At 50.0% G+C, this 24,440-nt stretch overlaps 1 protein-coding gene across 2 annotated transcripts in view; it reads left to right on the forward strand.

The window, feature by feature from the left end:
* HRAS (HRas proto-oncogene, GTPase) overlaps positions 1 to 24,440 on the forward strand; it is a 43,702-nt gene that overhangs the window by 2,181 nt on the left and 17,081 nt on the right. The window contains exon 1 of one of the 2 annotated variants that reach the window (XM_013298240.3): positions 11,623 to 11,723. The exons of the other annotated variant lie outside the window; for it this stretch is intronic. The gene's annotated coding sequence lies outside the window, so the exon portion shown is untranslated. Of the gene's footprint in view, positions 1 to 11,622; positions 11,724 to 24,440 lie in introns of those variants that run through there. 2 annotated transcript variants of the gene reach the window in all.

Raw genomic sequence — 24,440 nt, forward strand, 5'->3', positions numbered from 1 at the left:
TTTGTATCTTAGTGAACCTCTTATGTCTTTTAATTAAAAAGAGATGAATTATGCATGGTAATACCCTTCACGTTTCCATAAAAATGATGTTGTAATTAGTAATAATTATCTCAGTTTGGGATATCACTGTAATATTTAGACAGGACTTATGACCTGAGGGACACTTTTCTGGCCCGGAGGAGTTACTCTTGGTGTGGTTCTCTCCTGTGGTGAGTTTGGCTCCTGGCTGTTGTCAGTGGTGAAGGTAGGGCAGCGGTGGGGGGAACCTGGGGCTTCTCCGAGTCGCCCTGGAAAGTGGTGGCCGCAGTTTCCCTGTCGGGTCTGGTGCTGCCCCTGGGGGTCCCTGGCAGACCTGCTGCCACGTGTGTGGAGGTGGTCTGCCTTGGTGGCTTCCACCCTGTGGGCTCTCACGGGGCTTTCCTTGCTATTGTGTCGGGCCAGAGAGGGAAGAGGGAAAAAAACCAACTCAGGCTGAAATATTGCCAACTGACCTTATTTTTTTCCCCCTAGTTGTCCTAGGGAGGTTTGGAAAAGGCTGCTGGTACTTGAGAAGCTTTTCCATGGGACAGCAGAGGTCCTGAGGCATCCTTGCCCAGGTGGCCATCCTTCCCCTAATGTCCCTTCCCTTTAGTGGAGCGGAGCTCGGCTCACAAATGTAAACGTTTGCTGGGGACGGCGACCACCGCTACCCCTCCTGCGGCTGGTGAACCCCAACTTTCCCTTCCTGCTAGGCTGCCCTTGGAGCTCCCCAGGTTTCATTGGGGTAAAAGAGCTTGATGGAGTAAAGAAGTTCAACATGGGGGAAACAGTCACCAAAAGGAAACCCAAGACGGACAGTACTGCTGGTGGAGAGGGGTTCCTTGCGGCAGGGTGAGGAAGGAAGAGGTAGAAATGTCTCATCTGTCTTTCAACATGTGTTACGCCACTGGACTTCTTGTTGGTCTAGGAAAAGCAAAATGATTGTGCTCTGAGCACTCTTTTATCTAATTGTAATTTATTATCAGCTTTCTATTTTAACATTTTTGAAGTGTAAACTTAAAACCCAGAGCTTATTAAGCAGCAGATAAAAATGTTGAACGTGTTTGAATTTTACCTGAATTAATCTAATAATATATTTATGAAATTATATTTGATCAGCTCTATAGCTGGTTGAAGACCACAAAAAAGTATTAATCAAATAAATTATTTGACAAATATGGATGAGATTAAACAAATGATCTGTTTGCCAACTCCCTTCAACTGCTCTGCTGTGGCACGTTCCTCTTTCTCTTATCTTTCCCTTCCAGTTTCCATTCTACTTCTTCACGGTTTATCTTTTCCTGAACTGTACTCAGTATCTGTTTAACTTATTTTTTCCTTTCCCTTTATTGTTCTTCATCTCTTTGGTGTCATGGTTTTCCTTTCATTCTTTCTTCTGCCTGTTTCTTCAACTTTCCATGCTTTTTGAGTCTAAGTAAGCCATTTTCCTTTTTTTTTTTTTTTTTTATTTATTGAACACTTCACAGTCGGCTCAACTAAACCTGGTGGTATGCGTTTAAACCCAGAAAAACATAAAGCCAAACTGCTTGTGAGCATGAAGATGTTTGCTTGGTGGTAATGCTCTTGGTAGTAATGCTTCTCTGCCTCTTCCTGGGTGTTCTGGCTGTTGCAGGAAGGGTGTTACTGTAATTCTGGAGGTTTTTCCCAGCTTTCATTTTAGCCTGTGCTCTCTTTATGCCTTTTTTTTTTTTTTAATGTGAATGACTTTCTATCCTAAGAAAAGAACTAGGATCAAATGGCAGACCTTGTGTTACTAGTTATCTGTATGCAACCTGCTTCCATCTGCTGCCAGACCAAGGCCATCCTCCCTGCTGGGCAGCCCTGCTTTCCTCCTGGCATCATCCTTCCCCTCTGGAGTGATGTCCAGGAGGTATATTCCCATAGGGCAAAAGGAATGAGTGCTCTGAAGGTTTTCTGGTTTACCTGTGGCTTTCAGAGTCTCTCGAGTGTCAGGTGGATGAGGCTAAGTAGCAAGAGGCAAACAAGTTACCATGCATGACCGAGCAGTCACAATATTCAACTTAAATCTAGTATTCAGAGCTTAAAGTCTCTTTAAAAAGTGCTGTTATGGAGAAGACTGGAGTTTTTTTTTTCCCTGGATGAAATCTAAGGGGGTGTGGGGTGCAGAATATTCTCCAAAACAATGAAGGTAACAGAAAACTTTGTATTTTAGGGGAGGAAATTTGCTATGCCTTGGCAGTACAGCTCAGGCAGTCCGGAGGAGTGTGATGGGAATGCTCAGAGTGCGTGATTCGCCTCCGCTGATGGTTGCAGTGATGTTGCTGCAGTGAATGAGCTAAGCTGTGTATGTCATAGCTGTCTGCTGTAAGTACTGGGAGTTACGTGATGATACCCTCTTGTACCCATAAGGAAAGGTCTGCGCTGTGCCCGAGTTAACAGTTACACCGCTTCTCCGTGTCTTGTGAAATGTTTTGGGTAGCACTCGGGTGCACTGGCACAGCGAGCGATCCAGGCGGCATGTTGTTGCGAAGCAAAATTGATTGGGGAGGATGGAGCCAAGAGGAATATTATTTTGCAGTTAATTATTTACCGCAGGGAGAGAGGGAAGCTGCTGATGTTTGCTGTATTATTACAGCTATCCAGAGGAAAATGCTTTGAGGTGATAACGTTTTATTCTGTGTGTTGCCACCTATTTCTTGGTTTCTCTATAATGTGTGACCAGCGCTGTTTAAGGACTGGTTCAGTAAAAGCAAAACTTCATTATCAACTTCTCAGTGCTGGAGTATGGTTTTACAGCTTGCTCTGTGTGATGCAAAATGGCCTGAATGCCTACAGGGGAAATAGTCTTTCTGTGCTGCTGCCTTAATGCACGACCTGGTGCCCATCTTGGCGACATGGGCTCTTGGAACAGCTCATCCCTGTGCTGAAAGGTGATTAAATGGTCGTTAAAGTGCAGGACCGTGAACCTGGGAGTCCTGATCCCCTCTCTGGTGTTGGCTCAGCTGGTTGCCTTACCTCACCGGGCTCTCTTCTTCTTTAGGAGTGATGCTGACCCAGCAGATACCAGCCTGTCTGCTGGAAGGGTAGGATGTCCTGGGTGAGGAGCATGCTGATAACGCAGAGGCAGCAGCAGCCCAGGTACTTATATAATACAGTGCTGTGGGCCAAAACTATAACGGGATTTTTCCTTTTGCATAGCTAAACCCGTTACAGATGAGGCTGCTCATATGTAAGTTAAATTCATGAGCTGGTGGAGCTGAGTTTAGATGTGAGTGTGTGGGAGCGATAACTTGACGAATACAAAAAAAGAGACATTGCTGCAGTGTCTCTGGGAAGATGCCCGTACATCTTCTGCTTGTTTAGCATCCTTGAGAGAACAGCAGACGTGAGGGAGAAGCTGTGGCCTGTGAAGAGGATGTCATCCTCTTACTGAGAGAAGGAGAGGCGTGAGATCTAAGAAGCCAGGGAGTAGGAGCGAAATGAGGGATGCAGGTGTGCACAGTGGGGTCTGCTCCAGGCTGCCCTGTTCTTGCTGGGGAAGGCTCGCAAGAAGAGAAGCGAGGAGGAGAGCGGTGGAGGAAGGCATTGTGGAGGCTGTGCAAGGTGGGCGGATTGTCTGCTGTCCTGCCGGTCCAGGCTGAACCAGAGCATGGCAGTGGGACGTGCACAGGATCGTCTCCCCTGAGAAAAGCAGACTGGTGAAAAATCTGCAAGGGAGAGTCTGGCTAGCAAGTGCTTGTGCCCCGGACAAGTTGGGATCTCGTTGAGAGGCTTGCTGAAAAGTGAGCTCCATTCCTCAGCGGTTTGTTGGGGTAACAGGCTGTCGTTGTGTAGGCTTGCTCCAGTATCAGTGTTGAGGCTGCTCTGATGCTCCACGCTGCCTTCAGCAGTTCTGTGGCTTGCATCCAGCTCTGTTCAGCCCGCTCCAAACCATGCGTATGGAAGAAGCTTGAATGTATGAAATTGGAGTCTGCAAGTGATGCATTTTGTCCCTGGTCCTACCCCTGTGAGCCGCTGCAGCAGCCAGAGTGGTTCTGCTGTGTGGCACTAATTTTTAGGTTTCTGTAGCGACCGTAGCATCCGTGTGTCTTCCCTGCAGCTGACTTTGCTGGAGTAAAGATGCTGGGGAGCTGAGTGCTACGTGAGGGACTGGAATTCATCCTCCAGAAGGCAGCTGGGCTTGAGGAACCAGGCTTTGGTTGATAGGATAAGTAAATAAAACAGTAGCTGACTATGATAAATGAATAACCCGTCAGTGTTCCTTGGTGGTAGATATGGGACAGACCCTGGCTTGTATGTGTGCCGATCCTGTAACTAACTTTTCCATTGTCTCCCGTCGGATCTGTGTCTGTTGAAGCAGTGGATCGTTTTGGGTCCCACCATGTCAGGCTCCTGGTGAACAGCACGGCTCTCCCCTCGGTGGCACACAGCCCCAGCAAGTGGTGGTGAGCACGGGAGGTGCCTCCTGCCCGTGTGAGTGTGTGTGCACGCATGCCCCTCGCCTCCCCCGCTTGTGAATATATAATATATGTTCCCCCGCCTGAATATATAACCTTGGTCATGCAAGGTTTCTCCTACCTTGTTTCCCCTGGCCTTTTCCATCGTATGAGGCCAGCCTGCGTTTTCTGGGGAGCTTGTCCCATTTTCCATGCAGGCAGCTGTGGGCAAGTGGTCTGCTTCTTGACCTGCTTCGACAGGCGTGTGCTGGCTTCTTGCTTCGCTGATGTGGGAGGGAGCAGGAGGATAAGTGCTGGGGGGCTAGGCAGGGGCAGGTCATCGCTGTGCTGGCTGGTGGTGTGACCGCCTGTCTGGCAGTCGGCGTAGCTGCTGATGGATGAGGATGTAGATGCACATCCTGGCTCCGCTTTCTGCCTCATCGTTCTGCTGGGGGATGCGGTGGCTGTGACTTCTGCTTAAGTCTGTGAGGGTCAGATCTGCTGTCTCTGCTCCTAGGGGTACAGATGTACATCCTCCATCCTGCTGTGCTCAGTTGCAGCTGCCAACGCTGTGGCTATTCTGGTGGCCCCCATGAATTTCCAAGTGTCAAGGTATTCGTTCTCAAAACACACGTGCTGGAAAGAAATAACCACCATGACCACGGTGAAGGTGGGGAACAGGGGCACGAGAGTTGGACTTCCATCTGGAAAAGTGCTTCTGCTCCCACTTTTCCACAGAATGAGGAGGCTGCGTGCTGGTGCGGCTCATGGTCACAGGGGCATGAGCAGCGTCTCGCTGGGTCTGTGGCAGAGCAGGGAGGCGGATGGGTGAGGGTAGAAATCTCTCGCCTGATCCCTGTGCAAGTTGCATCCAGTGTGGTTGGTATACCACGGTTCCTTGTGCAGAAGGGATGAAAGCTATGGTGTTCATCCCAGAAAGCCCCAGTGGAGGCAACATCAGGACATGTCTCTGAGAGTGGCCAGCAGAGTCAACACAGACATGTTGTCCGGTGCTCCATCGGCAGTACACCCAGTATGGAAGGACCAGTGGCTAAAGATGTCAGGCACCTGATTAGAGATGTTTTCTAACATCAGTTAGATGTTAGAACACTAACAGTGTGAAAAGCACGGTCTTCTGAAAACCCAGTCCCTTTACGTATCTTGGTTGGTCGTTCAGAGACCAAAGTCATTCCACAAACTCTGGTAATGTTGGCTAAGGCTCGGGGAAAGCAAGAACTGTGAGCGGTGCCAGGCACGGGCTGGATCCCGCATGCGGGTGATGGTCTGTATGGGGGTAGGTGGTGGAGGTGATTGGTTGACGTTGGGCTGGAGATCCATCAGCTGGCTGCCTTGGCGATGCTGCCATTCCCCTGCTGACCATGCCGACTTGTGATAAGTGGCAGAGGGTGGTGGGTGCTTTGGAGCACACGAGCTTTTTAAACCACTGACAGTGGTTGTTTAGAGCTGCAGCGAAGTGCTTTTTGTGGGTGTATGGCTGCAGCTTAGCTTTGGCCTCAATTGCTTGGCTACCACCCCCACTCCCCGTGAACCGCAGGATCTCAGGGCTGATCCTAGGTGGAGGGTCATCATAAGCCCACCACAGTCCTCCTGTAGACCATCCTAGTGGTCCTTCGGTGCAGGTCTAACCAGGCAGTGCCTCGGTGGGGTGAGAGCGGTTCTCTCCCTGTTCTGTAGCAGGCACAAGGAGGGCACAATAGGAAAGTGGCTTTTCTTGCCTGATTGCAGCAACTACCATTGTGGCTTTCTTCTTGAGATCATTTCTAATCTGCCATCCCAGGTAAGAATTTGGGCAGTTGTCATGCAAGGAGGAAAGCTAGGACTTCCAGACCCCGAGTAACATGCACTTAATAATTAGTCATCTGATCCCCACGACGGCTGCACCTGGTTATCAGGAGCCAGACAAGGTGTCTTCTGCTCCACATTCGTTCCATGATGAACACATGAACCTGTATGGGTAAGAGAGAATGCTTCTTCCACATCACTCTGCATCTCTGCTGTTCCTCTTCTGCCGTGGCGTACGTCCCAAGCAGCCACCCTCTTCCAGCCTGTGAAATGTCCAGTTAGCAGATATGAGGAACAGCCAGAATGTGAAAAACTGCACTCCCAGTGCCAAGTTCTTGCTGTGCAAGTGAGTTAATCCATGAGTTTCTCGTTCTTCTTGCTCCTTCCCAGCATTTTGCTGGTAGAAATTATCACCTTTACTGCTTGTAGGTAACAAACGTGTCCCTGCCCCATATATCTGCCAGGGCAGGCTCCGGGCAGGGAAAGGAGAGGTGTTATTACACCTCTTGTTTTACAGCTGAGGAACTGAGGAATGGATGTCCATGTTAATGGGAGAAGCTTGGAAAAGAGTTGAGAACCGAAATTGTTGTCCTAGTCTGGTGCTTTGATTACCAGATCAGGTTCTCCCTTCCCTTGGTAACTGATGAGTGTCAAAAGATACAGCACCCAACTGTTGGCGTGTCGCTAATCTGATTTTCTGAGGGGTGAGATGCTTTCTCGTCACAACGAACCCTGAGAAGGTGGGGTTTTGTTTCCTTTTGTCATTTCAAGCAAGGTTGTCTTGTCTGTTTTAATATTTTAGGGATCCGGTCTTAAAAGAGATGCGAGTGGAGGGCTGGCATAGCAGTCCTTTCCGTGTAAGGCTTCCAGGCTGCGAGCGGGGCTTGTGTCTGCAGAAATGGGTAGATGTCCTATGGTGAAACTGAGTGTCTTGGCTTGCTGTGGGTTGGAAAAACGGTGAGAAAATTTGGGCAACTGAAAGGAGATGTTTTAGCCCTCTGGATGGGGATTGATTTGAAAACCAGAGGGCTTTAGGATTTTGATATGTGTTGGCGGCAGATGATTGCAAAACGAGCAGTCTCCATTTTGGTCACCTGTGCCAAGTCGCTTTTGGTGTAGAGATTTAAAAAAACAAGATGCAAATAATTGACCAAGTCTTTAAAGATTAAAAAAAAAAACACAAACCAACAACAAAAAACCCCAACCAACTTCCCAGGGAAGGAGAGGAAAAAAAAAAGAAGAGATTTCCTCAAGAAGCAAAAAAAACCTTTACTCTTTCCCAAAGCCCTTTCTGAGGTACCTGGTTCTTTCTTGGTTTTTTCCAAAACAATTCTCTGGCAGCTTGTGCTCACACATTTTAAAAACCAGGGTAGAAAGGAATATATCTTGACAGTTTAATTTGTTGCTGAAGTGTGGTCACCCCTGGGGTGATTCAGAGCAACTGTGGAGTGGATGATGAACCCATCCAGGATGGGAGGCTGCTTAGATGAGACCGCCGATGGAAGATGCCCATGCAGAAGTGTAATTCCTGGAAATTAGGTTCTTCTTCTTCCTCTTTTGACTCCAACGGAGCTGTAGCCCGTTTGCATCTTCTGAACAGGGCGGTTGTTACTGTATCCTTGCACGTGTCCTTGCTGTGGCAGCAAAGGAGGTTTTGGTGATGCTTCTCCCGGCAGGCAGGTGGTAGGGAAGACCCTCTGGTACTGGTCAGCTTTAGAGATGAAATGGATGCAGAATAAAAGGTGGGAGATGACAGCACTTCAGGGTACAGGTCCCCATACCTTCTAGTCCCTGGTTGGGGACTTCTAGAGGCCCAGGGCAGCTAGCTGGGTATGGCCATCACCCACCCATGGGTGCAAAGGGAGCTCGGTAAAGCTGGCCTGCAATTTCTACCATTTTAAATGGAAAACAAGGCAGGATTTTTTCCTTTGGGAAGGCAAAAGAAAGCTTGCCTGAGTTTTAGAGGAAGCCGTACAATTTCAGAAGAAAGAGGTATGGCGTTGCCTCTGTCGCCCTGTTTAAGGGTCCTCAAGAAGAGTGTTGTGTGAAGTGTGCTCCTTGTCGGGAGGTGGGAAGCTGAGTGCCTAGCAGAGGGCTGGGCTTTTTCAGAGCATGCTACTAAGTACGTGGGTTTTGGCAAGCCCTGCAATTGCATCGCAACAGGCTTATGAAGTCTTGTTCGAATTCTGCTGAAGCTGGTTGAACTGTGTTGACTGCAGTGACCACAGTACAGCATCTCTCAGGTCAGTTCAGGTTTTCTTCTCCTTTATTTCAAAGTCTTATGTTAATGAGTTTATTCAATTCACAGCCCAGAGCAACTTCAGGATCAGTCCCATGGCAGGAGGAAAAGAAAAAAGAAGCAGCAGCAAAAAAAAAAAAAGCTCGCCACCAACAAAACAGATCAAAATAATCAAATGGCTCATGTTGTGGAACTGGGATGTGACTGGCAGCTGATGCGTGGAGGTGGACAACCGCCAGTCACACTTCCTTGGCATGGCTTGCTCTGTGGGGGCAACGGGAGCAAGTACCTGTCAGTATTGGGACACAAAGAGATAACATTTTAAATCTGAGGCAGGAGCCTGCAAGCTCGGTGACAGGTGTATGCTGGGGTGGAAGAAAAAGGTCTGCCACCAGTAAGTCACCCTTTCAGGGAGCTAATTTGAACTCCTTGTTTTCTTCTGAACCCTTTATTTCAGTCTCAATGTGAGTAAATGTCATGCAGTCTCTCCCATGCTTGCTTTCCTCCCCCCCCCCCATCTGATTTGAGGGCCTTTCGTAACAACTTATTCCTCATTGATCCTGTTGTCAGGGCAGTTACTCTGCCTGCAGTCCCCCTTTTCTGTAGCATGAGGGCTGATGGCTTCACAAATCTTACAGTAACTCCTCAATCTCTTCCCTGGCCAGCCTAGCAGCACGCCAGCTCCATTTAATGTGCGCCGTCTGCTTTGGCTTCCTGCCCCTCGACTCATTATTTTGCATTTGTCTGCATCAAACTCCAGCCTTGCCTGCCCCAAAGGATCATATATCAGAAGTTGTGAAAAAAAAGAGAAGAATCCTCAAGGTTGGTCTGTAAATCCCAAGTCTCTCTGCTCAAAGAGATGTGCAGCCTGGGTGCTGTATCCTCTCCTCTCCCGTGTCCTTGCCCAGCCCTGCCGGGTGTGTGCATCCCTCCCTGACCATCCTGGTGCAGCTCTTGGTGAGCCTTGCAGGTTCTCACGGCACAAAGCAGTTGGCGTCTGGGATGTTTGCCTTTCTCCTGCTGACACAGAGGCAGGTCGAGACCTGCAGCTTTGCCTTTTCTTCAGTCAGCCCCCAAAATAGCTTGGATCCACTTGGTACGGGGGAAAACACTGTGAAGTTTTCTCAGTGGTAGATACTTCAGGACATGGGCCTCTCCTCTGCTGCTTGGTGTGGTGTTGCCATCAGGCCTTGGGGACTGGAAGTGCTTGTGTGTTGGGTGCAGCGTGAGGTAGCTCCAGAGGGGGACCAGGTGTGAGATGGGGAACATCAGGGTGCAATTCATCTGTCCAGATGCTGACATCCGACATCCCAGCTGCGTATCCTCAGCCCCCCATACAGGCAGCGGAGGATCCTAACGCAGGTAGACATCTGAAACCGGTCAGCCAGTACGTGCCTGTCTCCTCTCTCTCCGGGAGATTCTGTGTTGTCGGTGAGATGAATCGCAGCTGGACCAGCTACGTGGAGCAGGTCGGGGTGGCACATAAAGGGAGCAAGGCAGTGTTGGATGTAGGTTGTGCTTGTTGTGCTGTCTCGTTTGGTGAACTGGTGCTTCTTCCCTTGCTCCAGAAGCTGCTCTTCGTTTTGATTCCTGGCTGGCCAGGAGCTGGCGGGACGTATCCAGACAGCAGCTGGAAGACAAACACCAGTCGGAGGTGCTGCTGGTAAAGGTGCTAGGACAGAGCTCCCAGCCTGCACCAGTTCTGCACCACAGGGTGTTTAACCGAGTGATGGCAGAAAGCGCGGGTGGAAACGGGGCCGTGTTGTCCCGTTTCATCCTCTCGTGCTGAGGCTGCTGGCGTAGCTCAGGGGTCACTCAGGTACCTCTCGGGAGTTCATGGCCTTGTATGTGTGCCCCAACAGCAGTCCTGTTGCATTGCAGTGGGGAAGGACATGAGACCTCTAAATCTGGAGCTGGGACCAGGGCATGGGGACTTCAAATTGTGGATTGAACAGATGACAGCAGCAGGAGCCCTGCAGTGCCTCTACAAGGGCTGCGCATCTGGGCGTTCCAGGCTTGGTTGGTAAAACCTTTTATGTTCGGGGGAAAAAAGAGCTTTTTTTTAACACTGAAGTGCTACCAAATTCAGTAATGAGGCTCTGGGGGTGATGGAGCGGGTTTCTGTAGTTCTGTATCCCACTTCAGCTGAACCTTCACAGCTGCTCTGAAGACCCTGGCGTGGTCTGCAGGGAGCAGGTTGGAGGAGACCCAGAACTGCTCTTGAAAGAACTGGAAAAACAAAGCTGAGCCGACTGGAAGGAATAAAGCCTGGTAGCCTGGGGAGGATTTTCTTGACTGGCTGTTTCCCCTTTGATTGGGAGCACTTGTTCCATCATGCCTTTTGCTGGGGAAGTATTAGCCCGGTGGCAGAAATGTGATGTGCCAGGCGTTTTGGGAGTGAAAAACCTGTCCACAGCAAAAGCCTGCAAAGCTTGAACTGCGCTCAGCCTTCGAGTCCCTGTGCTGGCAGCTGGTTGCAAGCCTGCTCGGCTGAGGAGGCTGCCATGCCAGGATATTTACCCTACGTCTCATGCCTGTGTAGTCAGCATTAAATCCTACAACCCTGAAGAAAACCAGCGTTGGTTTCGTACCCTGCTTTTTGGTTGTTGCTGAAACTCACGCTGTAATTCCCATCCTTTCAGACACGTGTAAAATGGTGGCTCGCTCTGGAGAGTCTCTGCAAGTCTGCTGTGCCCGCTGGAGTCACCTTAAACTTTGCAAGAGCAGGGAATTTATGAAGCGGGAGATTTCTGGCTGACCCTAGGTGGGAAGCACGCAGACCGTGCTACAGAAAACGGCAAAAATACACCTTATATTCCATTATATAGTGTGTTTTCCTCGCTTCACAACACATCTGCTCTCTTTCCTGGCTACATGTCTACCACAAGCTTTTCTACTTTCCCACTCGCATTCCTAGGGGATGGAGAGGACAAGGGAGGGCGTGTGAAAACCTTCAGGAGGCTTTGAGTTCAGGAGGGAAGGTGTATCAGTGCCTTGTAGTTAAGATCCCCAGCATACACTTTGCTCTGATACTTTCCTTGTTGTCCTTCCCCTCTGAACTTTGGTACGGTAAATAGTGTCCCTGTTTGAAGAATGTCCCAGCAGGGAGGCATCTGGCACAGCGCTGGGTCCTTGCAGCTTCTCAGCGTTCCTGTTGCACGTAGCCTCTTGCCTGGTCAGCAAGCGCATGGTCGGTGGCACCAAACAGCGGGCGTGCATCTGCCCCGTTTGTCTGCTCGCCCAAGGTAATTCCTTCCGTTACTCCTTCCATAGGGCAAAAACAAGCCAGAAAGGGAGAGGTGTTAACGCAGTGTTTTGGTTTGCAAAATGTTACCTGCAGCGCTTTGCTGTGCTGTTACTCACGTGCAAAACACTGAGCCCCATCTGCAGGAGCGGTATCGTGCTAGTAGTGGCTTTTTGCTGCGATCGACCTGCTGCTGGCTGGATGCACTCTGGCAAAGCAGTGCTTTTTACTCGTTGCTTTTTGCCACTGACAGTACGCTTGCTGCCTTGTCAACGGGAGACGATTGATGGGTCTGTGGGAGATGTGCAGTGGTGTTGCTCGGCTGTTTGCTCTCCTGGCTGAACAGGCGTGTGTAGGGGTCTTTGAAAGCTGGGAGAAGAAACCCGGATCCATCAGTCTCTTTCACAAAGGTTTTGTAACTTTGACCTTCCTAACTAATTTCCCTAATAATAACATATATGTGTAACTAAGTCTGGGCAGACAAGGCTATATCAAGCCTTAGGCATGAGAAATAGTGTAACACGGTCAGGTTGTGTGTGGTGTCCAGGGCAGAGCTAACCTTGTTGCGCCAAGACCTTCCTTAAGGTTTTACCTTTAGGCTGGGAAGACAAATCCCATCGCAGAGAACCCTGGTTCCCTCCCCTACTCCACCAGAGGCTGCTTTGGTTTCTGATTCAGCTCTGCAAATACCGTCTCGTGGCTTTAGACTGGATATGAAGTCGGTGGGTATTATTTCCCCTGTGAAGGCTAGAGCGAGGGAGAGAAAATTAAAGCAACTTGTCTTAGCCTGAGTCAGCATTGTGGAGTAGCAAGTGTCTCTGTAGAGCCTAGTGAAAGGTCCCTGCCTTATCTGGCTTGATATTTTGCTAGTTGCACAACTCAATCATCCCATAGATGCAAATATTTTCCTTGGGTTGGCCCCGGTTGCCCAAGGAGGGTGTTTGTTCAGATTCTCATACTTTGCAATTAATATAAGCTTGCAATTAATATAAGCTTCTCAACTCTGCATGAGAGAAAGAAAGGGAAGTGGAACTAGGTGGTTTTTTTTTTCCCCTCCCCTCTCCCTTTTGTTGCTCCTCACCAGATGGCTACTTTGAAATGAGCACATTGTGGTTTTTTTCCCTTGAGCAGCAACGTGTTGCTGCAAATTCAACTTTGGAGAGGTGGTGGGAGCTTTTGTCCGCTGACGTTGTGGCTGCTGCGGGCAAGGCACAGACAATACGTAGTGCTGTGGGTACCAAGCCTGCAACCTGCGTCTGGTCAAAGTGGATGCCAGCCCAGCTGAGCGGCGTGGCCCTTCTTCCCTGGTGCCTTCCCACACTTGCTTGGCAGCAGCTGGGAGATGCTAGACCTGCCTCGCTCCTTCGTATCGTCGCCCAGATTGTGCAAGAGCAGTGAAGTTCATGCCATGGGATGTTGTCAAAGGAATCCGAACTTGGTGTGATGCAAATAAATACCTTCTCTCTGCCTCGTTCAGCTAATGCGGTCTTATCTCAAGAGGGCTGGATGAAGTGTGCTTGTCGCAGCTGTGCCAGGCGCTGACACAGCTCATGAAGGTACTCATGCATGATCTCTCCTGAGCTACTGGATGAGTATCAGCCCCTTTAGAGGGTAAATTCCCTCCATTTTAGTACAGGTTCAAAAAAAAGGTACCTAGTTTAGACCTGGAGAGCATGCTTCATCTTTAGGTACAGTGGCAAAACTTTGTGTAAACCCCATGAAGTCTGTGCTTCATCGTGTTTTCCAGAGTACTCTCTGAACTTGCTGCTGCTTTTATTTTTTTCTTTTTTTTAATTTTTTTTTTTTTTTTTGCTTTTCAAGAGCAGAGATTCCTTTGGTGCTGTAGAATAAAGGAAGCACTTGCTTATAGTGGTTATAGTGGCATGGAGGAGTTGTCACCGTATAAAACTCAGCCAGGGCCATCAGCTCATCAGCTGTGTGTTTTCGCAGCAGTCTTGACCGATCACTTCGGTGTCGTCTTCAGACCTTGTAGCCATATGGAAGTCTTTTAGGGGGGAAACAAAAGGCCAGCTACGTGATTTTTTGTATCTGATCAGGGTTGTGACTGTAGCTTAAGTCAGATGTCCTGTTTGAGTTGCTATAGTATGTCCTGGGTTTGATCAAAACTCTGTGGAAGGGCAGATGAAGCTTGTGGAATGGCAGCCACCACTTGGAACAGCATCGTTATGGTAGATCTCCATTTGGGTAAGAAATGCTATTTTCAGATACACTTTTCTTCAGTGCAGGTCTTGCACCCTCTGTGCCCTATCTTGGGTGTGCAGGAAAGGCAAAAATTGTTATATGAGGTGATTAAAATATTTGTGATTAGTAGGGGTTTGAGTCCAGATCCTAGACCCTAATCAGGCTCTGATGGAGGGAGTTAATTTAGAACAAGACAACCTTTATCCCAAGTTTTTAAGGATGGATGGTGAGGGTAAGCTGACTGTTGTGGTTTAACCCCAGCCAGCAACCGAGTACCACGCAGACTCTCACTTGCTCCCTGTGCCCCAGGTGGGATGGGGAGGAGACTCAGAAAAAGGCAAAACCCTTGGGATAAAACAGTTTAATAATTGAAATAAAGTAAATATAACAACAATAACGAAGAGGAGAGGGAAAGAGAGGAGAAAACCCACAAGCGACACACAACACAGTTGCTCACCCCCGCTGACTGACACCCAGCCAGCCCCCCAGCAGTGACCGGCAGCCCCCAGCCAGCCCCACCCCCAGTGTATGTACCGAGCGTGATGCTCTGTGGTACGGAATAGCCCCTTGGCCAGTTCGGGTCAGTGTCCTGGCTCTGCTCCCTCCCGGCTCCTTGTGCACCTCCTCATGGCACAGCGCGGGGAACGGGGGAGTCCTTCACTTAGAGTAAGCGCTGCTCAGCAGCAACTAAACCATCAGTGTTATCAACGTTACTCTCACACTACATCCAAACACAGCCCTGTACCAGCTACTAGGAAGAAAATTAACTCTGTCCCAGCCAAAACCAGGACACTGGCAAACTCCAGTTTTCCGAGGTCGATGCTTTCCTTGCTGTCGGAGTATAAATTTTTCTCTTGTGTTAATATACTCACTCTCTACAAAACACTGCAGCATCTCTTTTTACTTAAGTAGTGTTTCAGGCTAAAGTAGGCTGGTTTGACATGTGAGCTAGGGGTTTTCCATGAGCTTCTCGTTTCTAAAAAAAGCTTTTTGCAAACATTTGATTCACTTTTTAAAAAAATTTATTTTATTTTTTCAGTTGATGTTCCTACGTGGGAACAATGCGAGCTATGTAGGAACCGTGCCGTGGCCTTGAAGGTTCATCGTAGGGACACAGATGGTCCTCAGGGAGCTGCTTTCTGAAAATAAGAGAATTTTAAGGAGGAAATCAAGTAGCAGGCTATTTCCAGTTAGGTGTGAATGACGTCCAAGAGTGAGAAGCTGCTGTGTGTGCTGTAGGAGCCCTGAGAAGCGGCACCAGTGAGCTCCGCTGCTGTCAGATGAGGCAGGGAGGCTTTATCAGCACATCACCCCTTGCCAAAGTCGCGCCCGCGTTTGTCTCTCTGCTAGGCTCCTGTGAAAGCACGTGGTCACGTTTGAGGTCTCACAGTACTGGCAAGACTAAAAATTCAGAGTTCAAGCTTACTCTCTGTATTTATTCTCCTAAAGGAAGGCAAATTTTGTCCTGCTGAGGATTTGAGGAGAAATGGCCCCATAAAGTAGTATCCCTGCCTGCAGATATTTGGGTGGTTGTCTGCTCTGTTTAAAAAAAAAAAAAGGAAGAAAACCCAAAAAACCCAAAACAAAACACCAAAATTCTGGAAAAGCTGCTTCTTCAAAAGTAAAGGCTTTCTTTAGTTGTTCCTAGTGGCTGTTTCTTCAGGGGGATCATTTCCATATCTTCGGATAATTTCCGAGTCCAACTTGAAGCTCACAAGGCAGATCATGTTGTGATGAGAGCTAGGAAGTTTGCATCCTCTGATCAGACTGCATCAGCTTTAACAGTGCCGGTTCATGTCACCTGTCCCTTTTCTTGCTTGCTTTTTCCTAACCACTAGCGGGAAGAAAAAAAATCCCGACCAGTGTAGTAGGATCGAGTGCATCCTCCACAGCTCTGTCACCACCAGTGAGCTGTGCGGTGCGGCTGGCACACTGGAGGGCAGGGATGCCATCCAGAGGGACCTTGACAGGCTGGAGAGGGGTCTGTGTGAACATCGTGGAGTTTAGCAAGGCCAAGTGCAAGGTCCTGGGACAGGGCAGTCCCCAGCACAAACACAGACAGGGCGAACGGGTTGAGATCAGCCCTGAGAAGGACTTGGGGGTGCTGGTGGATGAGAAGCTCGACATGGCTCAGCAACGTGCGCTCACAGCCCAGAAAGCCACCCGTGTCCTGGGCTGCGTCACCAGCAGCATGGGCAGCAGGGCGAGGGGGGGATGCTGCCCCTCCTCTCCGCTCTGGTGAGACCCCCCTGCAGCGCTGCGTCCAGCTCTGGGGTCCTCAGCACAGGAGAGACATGGGCCTGTTGGAGCGGGGCCAGAGGGGCCACAGAGATGGGCAGAGGCTGGAGCCCCGCTCGGTGAGGGCAGCTGGGAGAGCTGGGGCTGTTCAGCCTGGAGCAGAGAAGGCTCCGGGGAGACCTGACAGCCGCCTTCCAGCACCTAAAGGGGCCGACAGGAAAGCTGGAGAGGGGCTTTTTACAAGGGCAGGTAGCGACGGGACAAGGGGGATGGCTTTAAACTGAAAGAGGGTGGATTTACATCAGGTATTAGGAAGAAATTCTTCCCTGAGAGGGTGGTGAGGTGCTGGCATAGGCTGCCCAGAGCATCCTGTGCCTGCATCCCTGGCAGTGTTCACATGGTTGAGCAGAATTGGAGAGGAACCCCAGACCACACGTAGGAGCAGGCTCCTACCACTTGAACAGTGAGTTTGTAGCTGTTAGAATTCATATTTATAGTAGCAGGAAAAAAAAAAAAAGCCTGAAGGTGTGACAAGGGATGCAGCCACTAGTCTGAGCAAGCATATACGCTGTGGTCTTTGGTGCATACCCCATCGCTGTGTCCCACCAGCCTTGCTTGGCGCCCCTTTAGTGGTATTTGCTGTAGCCCAAGAGATAGTTGGACGAGGTTTTTGGTGTCCTGAGGTCCAGTTTTCAACCTCCTTTCCAGAAGGCATGGCTTAAGTACGAGAGCTTCACTTCTTGGGTCTTGGCTGGTGTTTGCGAGGGCAGCGGCTGAACGCAGTGGTAAGCAATGGAATAAAAGGTCAGGAGTGGGGGGCTGGAGGCAAATGGGCGATAGCATGAAATGCTCCCAGCACTCAGTGATTTGCAGAGTGATGTACGTCATGTAATAGATCTTCCCACCCACCCCCAGTCTTGCAACATATAGAAAATACGATTTTACTTATAATGAACCTGTATTATTAGATGCTGGGGGATTGAAGGCAGATGCTTGGATTTTCCCCAGTGGGCTGAAGGGAGATTCGGATTTTGTTTTATTTATTTATTTAATATTTTTTTAAATCGAAGCCAAAAAAACCCGTGAGTCAGCTTGATCTTTGCTGCAGCAGTTCCTCCGCTGTGGTCCCCAGGCGTTGTCTAACAGATGCCTCCACCTCCACTAGGATGGATGAACCCAGAGACTGCTATAAACATGTGCAGGCTTATTTTTGTCACCCCCACCCCTCACAGATACTCCTCAGGGAGGCTCGGTGTGTCCGTGGGAGCCAGGGGTAGGGGGGGATGCTTGTGCCTCTTAGCAGACGGTCCTGGGAAGACACTGCTGCTGGTCCCAGGAGTGAGTTCTCTGTGCCAGCGCCCACCAGCACCTTGTGCAATTCCTGGTGGCAGACAGGTCTCCCGGGAGGAGGAGCTGCTCTGTAGGCACTCCCTGCGCCTCCTTGCCAGAACGAAGGTGTACTTTTAATCCTTCCTTTCCCAGGAAACATCAGTCTACCTTGCTGTTGTCTCAAGATGCTGAGAGGGATAAATGCTCCAAGTGGGCTGAGGCTGAAACTTAAAATAGACCAAGTGAGGTCCTCAGCCAGTGTTGACTGTCTTGTCCGTGCAGTGAAGCCACTAAAGCCACTACTTTTTACCCTTTCTTTAAGGTAGGTGATCCTGCAAGGTCAGATCTCAGTTTTAGGACTCGGATGTTTGGTTCTGACTCCTGGTCTTCGCCTGTTCTCTCCCTTTGGGGACCTAAACCATCTTACACCTTGCTCATACTACACACGCACAGTGGCTTAGGGCTGTTGCGAGATGTCAGCTTTGAAGTTCTGAGTTTGTCATTTGTGTTTATGGGGTTTTTTGCAGGCCAAATACAGAACTGCTTGCATGACCCTTGTAAAGTCCAAGAATAAATCCAGTGTTAAATGGTTCTGCCATGTGTGCCTCCCCAGCATCTGGGCTTGGGCAGCAGGATCAGAAAATCTGAGAGGCTAGTGGGAGACGGCTGGACACTGGGAAAGAAAATGGGAAGCCATAGATACAAGCCTGGTAAAAAGAAGTGGTGTTTATAGCTTGGGGACCTCGTTGCTGCAAAGGAAGTCAGTGGCTTCAGAAGGTAAAACATTTGAGTGTTATATGGGCAGCAGGGACCAACTAGAGCTAAAAACAAATTCTCCAAAGTGGAAACTTTGGTGTAGGAGCCCCCTTTTTTGTTTGCAGATAATCTGGCAGGGTTAGACACTGCTCTGGCACCAAAGATAGCTCCCACTGGAAAGAGTAAAAGAAGGTTTTGGGCTACATGAGAATCCCCTGCAACATCTTTGATTCCCAGCCGTTGCTCACACTGCCCTAATGATGTTACACTACAGTAATTGCAGTGCTTTGCAGTTCAAAGTTCAAAAGTCCCCTTTTTCTTTGGTTATTTTGTTCTTTCCTTTTTTTCTTTTTTCTTTTTTTCTTTTTTTTTTTTTTTTTAACTTCTCAATGTGTGTGACTGATTGCTGCTGTGTGGGGTTTGCCTGGGGGGTTTGTGCAGGGGCTGATCTGCGCTGGAGGTGTGTTGCCATGCCTGAGGAAAGGATGCTTCACCTAGAAGGGCACCTGCAGGCTCACGCTGACCTGGTTTACCTTCCCCAAGCCGTGACTTTTCCAGCTCATGCCGCAGATGTTTTGGGCTGTAATTTGCACAGTCTCTTGCTCTGTGTACTCTCAGGACAATCCAGGTGCTGAAGAACAGGGTGAAATCCTGTCTGTGGCTGTTTTAAGCCCCAGGTACCTGCTGGGGGGTACCAGGGGTGGGCAGGTGCTGGTCTTTGGCTGACTTCTCCTACTAAAGGCATTCTCTCTCTAAAGACTTGAAGGTTTTCGTCTTTCTGTTTGCAGTTGGGAGCTCGTGTCCAAGCTCCCTTTCATCTTTTTGTCCATTTACTTCATGAACACTCTGACTTTGCCACAGCGAGTTGCCATCCCCAAAGCTCAGGGCACAGCGTGCTTCCCATCCATACCTCTTTCAAACCAGCGAGTCTGGTTAACGTGATGGGAGGGAGTGCTTGCCGAGATCCGAGGAGGATCAGAGCCCTCCGTTGCCCTTCTCTCCGTTGTTGATCTATGTAGAGGAATATCTAAGCTGAATCAAAGATGTAGGGTAGGGTCTCCGGAGCTTGATGGCCGTGTCAAGTCCGGTGCCAAGGTCAGATCTGGATCTACTCAGTGCCTTACCAGGGATGTCCTGCAGGACTGGGGATCAGCTGAGGGATTTCAAGAAGATGCAGGTCCACCTAACCTTTAGGCATTGTCAGAGGGACCTCAACTGCTTTCTCTCAGAGGCTTTGCTTATTTGTTAATCAGCTCGTCAAGCCTCAGTGTTGGTGACACCACAGGCTTGGTGTCCTGCTTTTCTGTGGTTTCTTTTCAGCCCTAGTGCGCCTGTGGATGCTGGCTGTGAGCCCACCCAAATCCTGCATGTCGTCATTGCTGTGGGCTCCCAAGGAAGCTCTGGAAGGAAACCCCCCCTGCTTCTGCTGATTGTGCAGGTCTGCCAGCAGATGCTGGAGGCTGTGACAGAGGTGATGGAGTAGGTGCTGTGCTCCCGTCCCCTTCATAGTCAACTGCAGCCGCTAATAAGAAGCACAGTCTTGTGGTAAAGCTTGAACGTGGGGGAGCAGAAATCCCAGCTTTACCATGAGTTTCCTGTGTGACCATCAGCGAGTCATTTAATGGCTGTGGGTTCCTCATTGCAGGGTGGAGTTACTACTTCCTTGCTCTGCTACGCTGTGTGTTCCCAGGGAGCGAGAGACACGAACCTGCATGGAGGCTAGTCGGAGCTGAAGGAGCACGTCTTCTGCGCCCTCGCTGTGATGCTTGCAAGGCAGGCAGGATGAGTCCCTGTGCAGTGTCCCTTTGTCACTCCAGAGGCAAAAGAGGAGAGATTCCTCCCCTTCCAGTACAGAGAGCTGTAATCCGTACATCTTCAGTCTTGTTTGCAGCAGGTCTGTGCTGTGACAGTGATGCATTTAAATAATCCACCCACAGCAGCATTGCTTGGATTTTTTTTTTCAATCCAGGCTGCTGCAGAGGGAGGGGACATGAGCATCACATTAACAAGCCTATTGTGGCTGAGATTGGCCATGAGCTGCAAAGTGGGGTTTGGGGAATCCAGGACACAAATTTAACAAAGTCTGTTGATCCAAACTTAAATCTTGCACCTTCACCTTTGGAGCTCTCTGCCTATGTCGGTGTGGCGTGGTGGTTGCCCAGGATTGCCCACGCAATGCATTGGTTGGCTCTGCCTGGCTTCAGACCTGCTTGTGATGAATTCGTTCGCCTTGGCTGTTGAAGGGCTGACTTTGGAGGTCTTCTCCACACCTCTCTGCCAGCTGTGCTCAGCGTCCCCATCCCTCTAGGTTGCAGCTGGCTGGTGCTGCAGCTGCCGGGTCCATAAATCAGTGGAGTGCCCCTGAATATCTGCTGCATAATGACTGGTGCATATTCATGCTTGTGACAGCGTTGTGTCACCCTGCTACTAACGTGTCCCAGTGGGAAGGAGAGCAGGGATGGGGTCCCAGCAGCAGGTGCCTGCTTGCTTCCTTTTATCTCCTCTTCCTGCTGCTCACTTGTTGTTGGCTCCCTAAGATGCCCCATCACTTGCTTTTCTAATGCATTTTCCCCAGCTCCTTCTCCCGGATTTGCTAAAGCGAGCCCTGCAGGTTTGCTTTTTGCTGTGGTGCCTTCTTCCCGTTCGTCCTTGCTGTGCTAATAAATAAGGGTGTGTGCCTGCAAAGGTGCTGCAAGGGCTAAATGAATGCAGAAGGGTGATCGTTATATTTGATCACGTAAATTAAATGGCTTACAAAGGAGGCGCTGTGGAAGTATCTGATTTTGGCTGTTCGGGGTCACTCAGGCTGTTCCTTTGAGCTCTGTCTTTGAGCAAACAGCTTTTTATTGGTGTCCCATTGGGAATGGAAAGGCAAGAAGGAAACAGTCTTCTTGCCTCATCCCAGGATGGGGCTGTCCTTCATCCATAACTAGCTTGTGGAGATGACACGGTTGCATCTGTGCTGCTCTGCCGTCTGTCTTGAAAAATGAGGGGGGGGAAAAAGATGCTGTACCACCTTTCCCTGGGAAAGATGAAACTCTGGAGGATCTGGTTAGTGGCCTGTGATATACCACACGTGGGAGAGGACGGATGGGGTTTGACTCTGCTTTTCCCCTTGCAGTACAGGATCCTAGGTGCTGTCCAGGGCAGCTGGGGGGGCCAAGTTGGGTACCGAGCAAAGAGTACCCCAACATGCGCCTATCTGAGTCCAACCCAGTTGGAGCTGGCTGGCCCTGCAGAGAGGGATCCCCCTCACTCCTCCTCTGTGTTTCTTCTCCTTCCAGGGGGATTTGAGCCATCCCCAGACGAGGACCCTATTTCTCTGTGGGGCCGGTTAGCCATCCAGAGCGTGAGTGCCGCGTGGGCAGAAGCAGACTGGGCTTGTGCTGTCCCAGGATACTCATTTGTCTGCTTTTCTGCTGCTGGCCAGCGGCTTCCACCTCATGCCACCCAGTCCCAACGCGCCTGGCTCGCTGTTCGGACCTTTCTGCTGCAGGAGCCGTAGTACGATAGGACATGTGCTGCGTGTACCGTTTCATTCCTGGAGACTGGAGCTCACCAATACTCTTGTAATATTATTTTGCTCCAAACCCTGGCCTTTTAAATGGTCTCCTATCCATTAAATGTTAAAACACAAAAAAATTAAGAAACTGAAAGCATTATCAAAACAATTCTTGAGACTTCCCAGCTGCAAATACCCTGGTTCCTTACCCATTTATTTGCTGTAAAAATACATATGTGTTAGGATTTAAAGCAAGCAGGAAGCTGAACAGCCAGCCTATTTCCATTGCAAATTCTTCTCAGTGAAAATGGCTTGGATGTGTTTCCCGAAACCAGCTTCCTAATTTTTCCCTGTCAGCAGCTGTTTGGGAGGAACAGGGAAGAATGGGGAGGGAGAGGAGAATAGAATTCTCATAAGGGGAAAGTATTTCTTTATGAGGTACCTTTTTTTGGCCCGATATGCATCAGTGGTGCTCAGGTTGAGACTGGCTGCCTTAAGTGATGTGTAAGGCTACTTTATACCAGTGGCTTTCCCCTTCTAGCCAGGCTTCCAGTGGGGAAAACAGCAGTGGTGCTCAGCCTACCCCTCTGCTTCCAGCCCTACCTGCGTCTCCTGTTGTTTATCTGTGCATCAGAGCATCCGTCTCTCTGCTGGCCGCCTGGGCACATGACCCAGTTGTGATTTCATTAGGATAATTGGAGAGCACACCAGGCTTTCCTGCTTGATGTACCCAGCCTCCCCAACCATCTCTGCCCAGGAAAGCTGGCCTGGGGGGCAGCTGCCAGCTCTGACAGCCCAGCACAAAGACCCAGCAGGAGACCAACAGCTCTCCCATCCAAAAACCTCTACTGGGAGCTTTGTGTGAAGACCCTGGATGGGAATTCACATTGCCTGAATCTAGTTCCCAGCTTTACCACCCGCTGATGATTCTGGGCCAGTCCCTTGGCTTGTGTGCATCCCCTTGCCTGACTGTACAAAGAGGAGGATGGAGGATGGTGCTTCTGCTTGTGCATGGCCACCACCCCCAGCTGGAGCACTGAGTGCTCCATCGCTTGCAGCTCAGTGGTGAGGTCTGAATTTGTCCCTTCTCAGGCTGTTGCAGCAGAGGGCCGGGTGGCTGTGACCTGCTGTAGTGTGATGACAGGACCGGTGGGTCCCAGGAGAGGCTGTACCTTTCCCCAGCAGCTTGCCTGGGGCTGCTCCTTTTGTCACCAGGAGGACCAGGCAGAAGACACCAGGTACCTTAGGAAACCAGCTGGGAGACATCATCTCTTTTAATCCTCCTCCCCCCCTATTACTGGGCAACATTTGCCTCAAAGCCTACTGTTCTCTGTCCCTGTTAATAGCTGTAATTACAGAGATCCACTTACACTGGCGCTGCGTACTTGTCTGGTCCAAGTCTCTACTTCATCGTGCCTTATATCTTGTGGGAAAATCAATACAATTTGGTACTGAGCCTGGCAAGTCAAGAGATTGCTCAGTGCCTGGGTTCATGGTTGCCTACCACACATTTTAGCAGTTATAGTTATTATTGTCTGTAATGTGGATCTTGCTTTAAACTTTCCTGGGTACATGTGCATCTCTCTGTATGCTCCAGGTACATCACGCTGCCTTTCATGATTATAAATCACCTATAAACATCCCATTTATGTTTATAGCTGGGGTTTTAATGCAGAGGAAGGTTAAAAGCTGCCTCGTCTCTTGAGCTCTTTGTTTGTGTTTCTGGAGAGGGCTGGGAGTCCAGGGAGAAGTCTCTTTCCCTGGGTGAGGCGGATGGCTGCCAGCCCAGGCAGGGAAGCGTCTGCCTCTGAACCGCCCGCTCGGCCCGGGGAGGTGGAGGTGCAGGAGCCCTGGCAGTTTGCAGTCTTCTGCATCTCGGCACTGAGAGCTTTTCTTCCCCCCCACTGCTTTCCCACATGCGTTGGCAGGGCCAACGCTAGGTCCTAAGTCCTGATGGCAAGAAGAGAGCTCGGGTTTTATGTAATTGTCCCCTGGCATCCCAGCCTGCTTCATGGTGTGCTCGTACCTTCATGCCTCCACCTTTACCAGGCTCTCGGACAAAACTCAGTCCCTTCTTCCCTTACGCAGGCTGCGCTTGCTCGTAGAGTCTCCAACAGCACTGAAATGTTAGCTCATAAATCTGTGGGCATAATTAAAAAAGGGTCTTTGATTCCTTCAAAAGCCTGGCCCTGCCCGATGTAGACAACAGGTGTTTTCAGCTGGCGATTTGGGTGCTAGCCCAGGTGGTCTCTCCCATCTGCTTCTGATTTTTTGAGGGTTCTGTTCTGCAGCGGGGTGGGACGTATCGTCTCCTTGCCCCTTTCCTTCGGACCTTTGCAGGGACTGGCAGCCGGTAACCTGCAGAGCAGCCTGCTTTCCCTCCGTGGACATTAGCTGGGAAGGTTGGTTCTTCTGCAGAGACTGTGGTGGGATGGGCTCCTTGCTTCCAGGGAGAGGGGCAGGGTGGTGATGGTGGGAGGTGGATGTCCCACCGCCCCTAGCAAGCACCACTCGGCACCGACCGGAGCTTCCTCGTGGCGTGCTGCTCCCTGTCCCATGTTCACGATGCTGGAGGCATGGGCCTGAGCCATTCTGGTTTGTAAGCTCCTGAGATAAGGGGCCTGCTCGCCTCTCTTTGGAGTATAGTCATCTTGGTGGCCCGTATTGGCTGAGGGGGCCGTGCCTTCATCC

Source organism: Falco peregrinus, chromosome 9 (assembly GCF_023634155.1).
Source record: "Falco peregrinus isolate bFalPer1 chromosome 9, bFalPer1.pri, whole genome shotgun sequence".
NCBI classification, from domain to species: domain Eukaryota; kingdom Metazoa; phylum Chordata; class Aves; order Falconiformes; family Falconidae; genus Falco; species Falco peregrinus.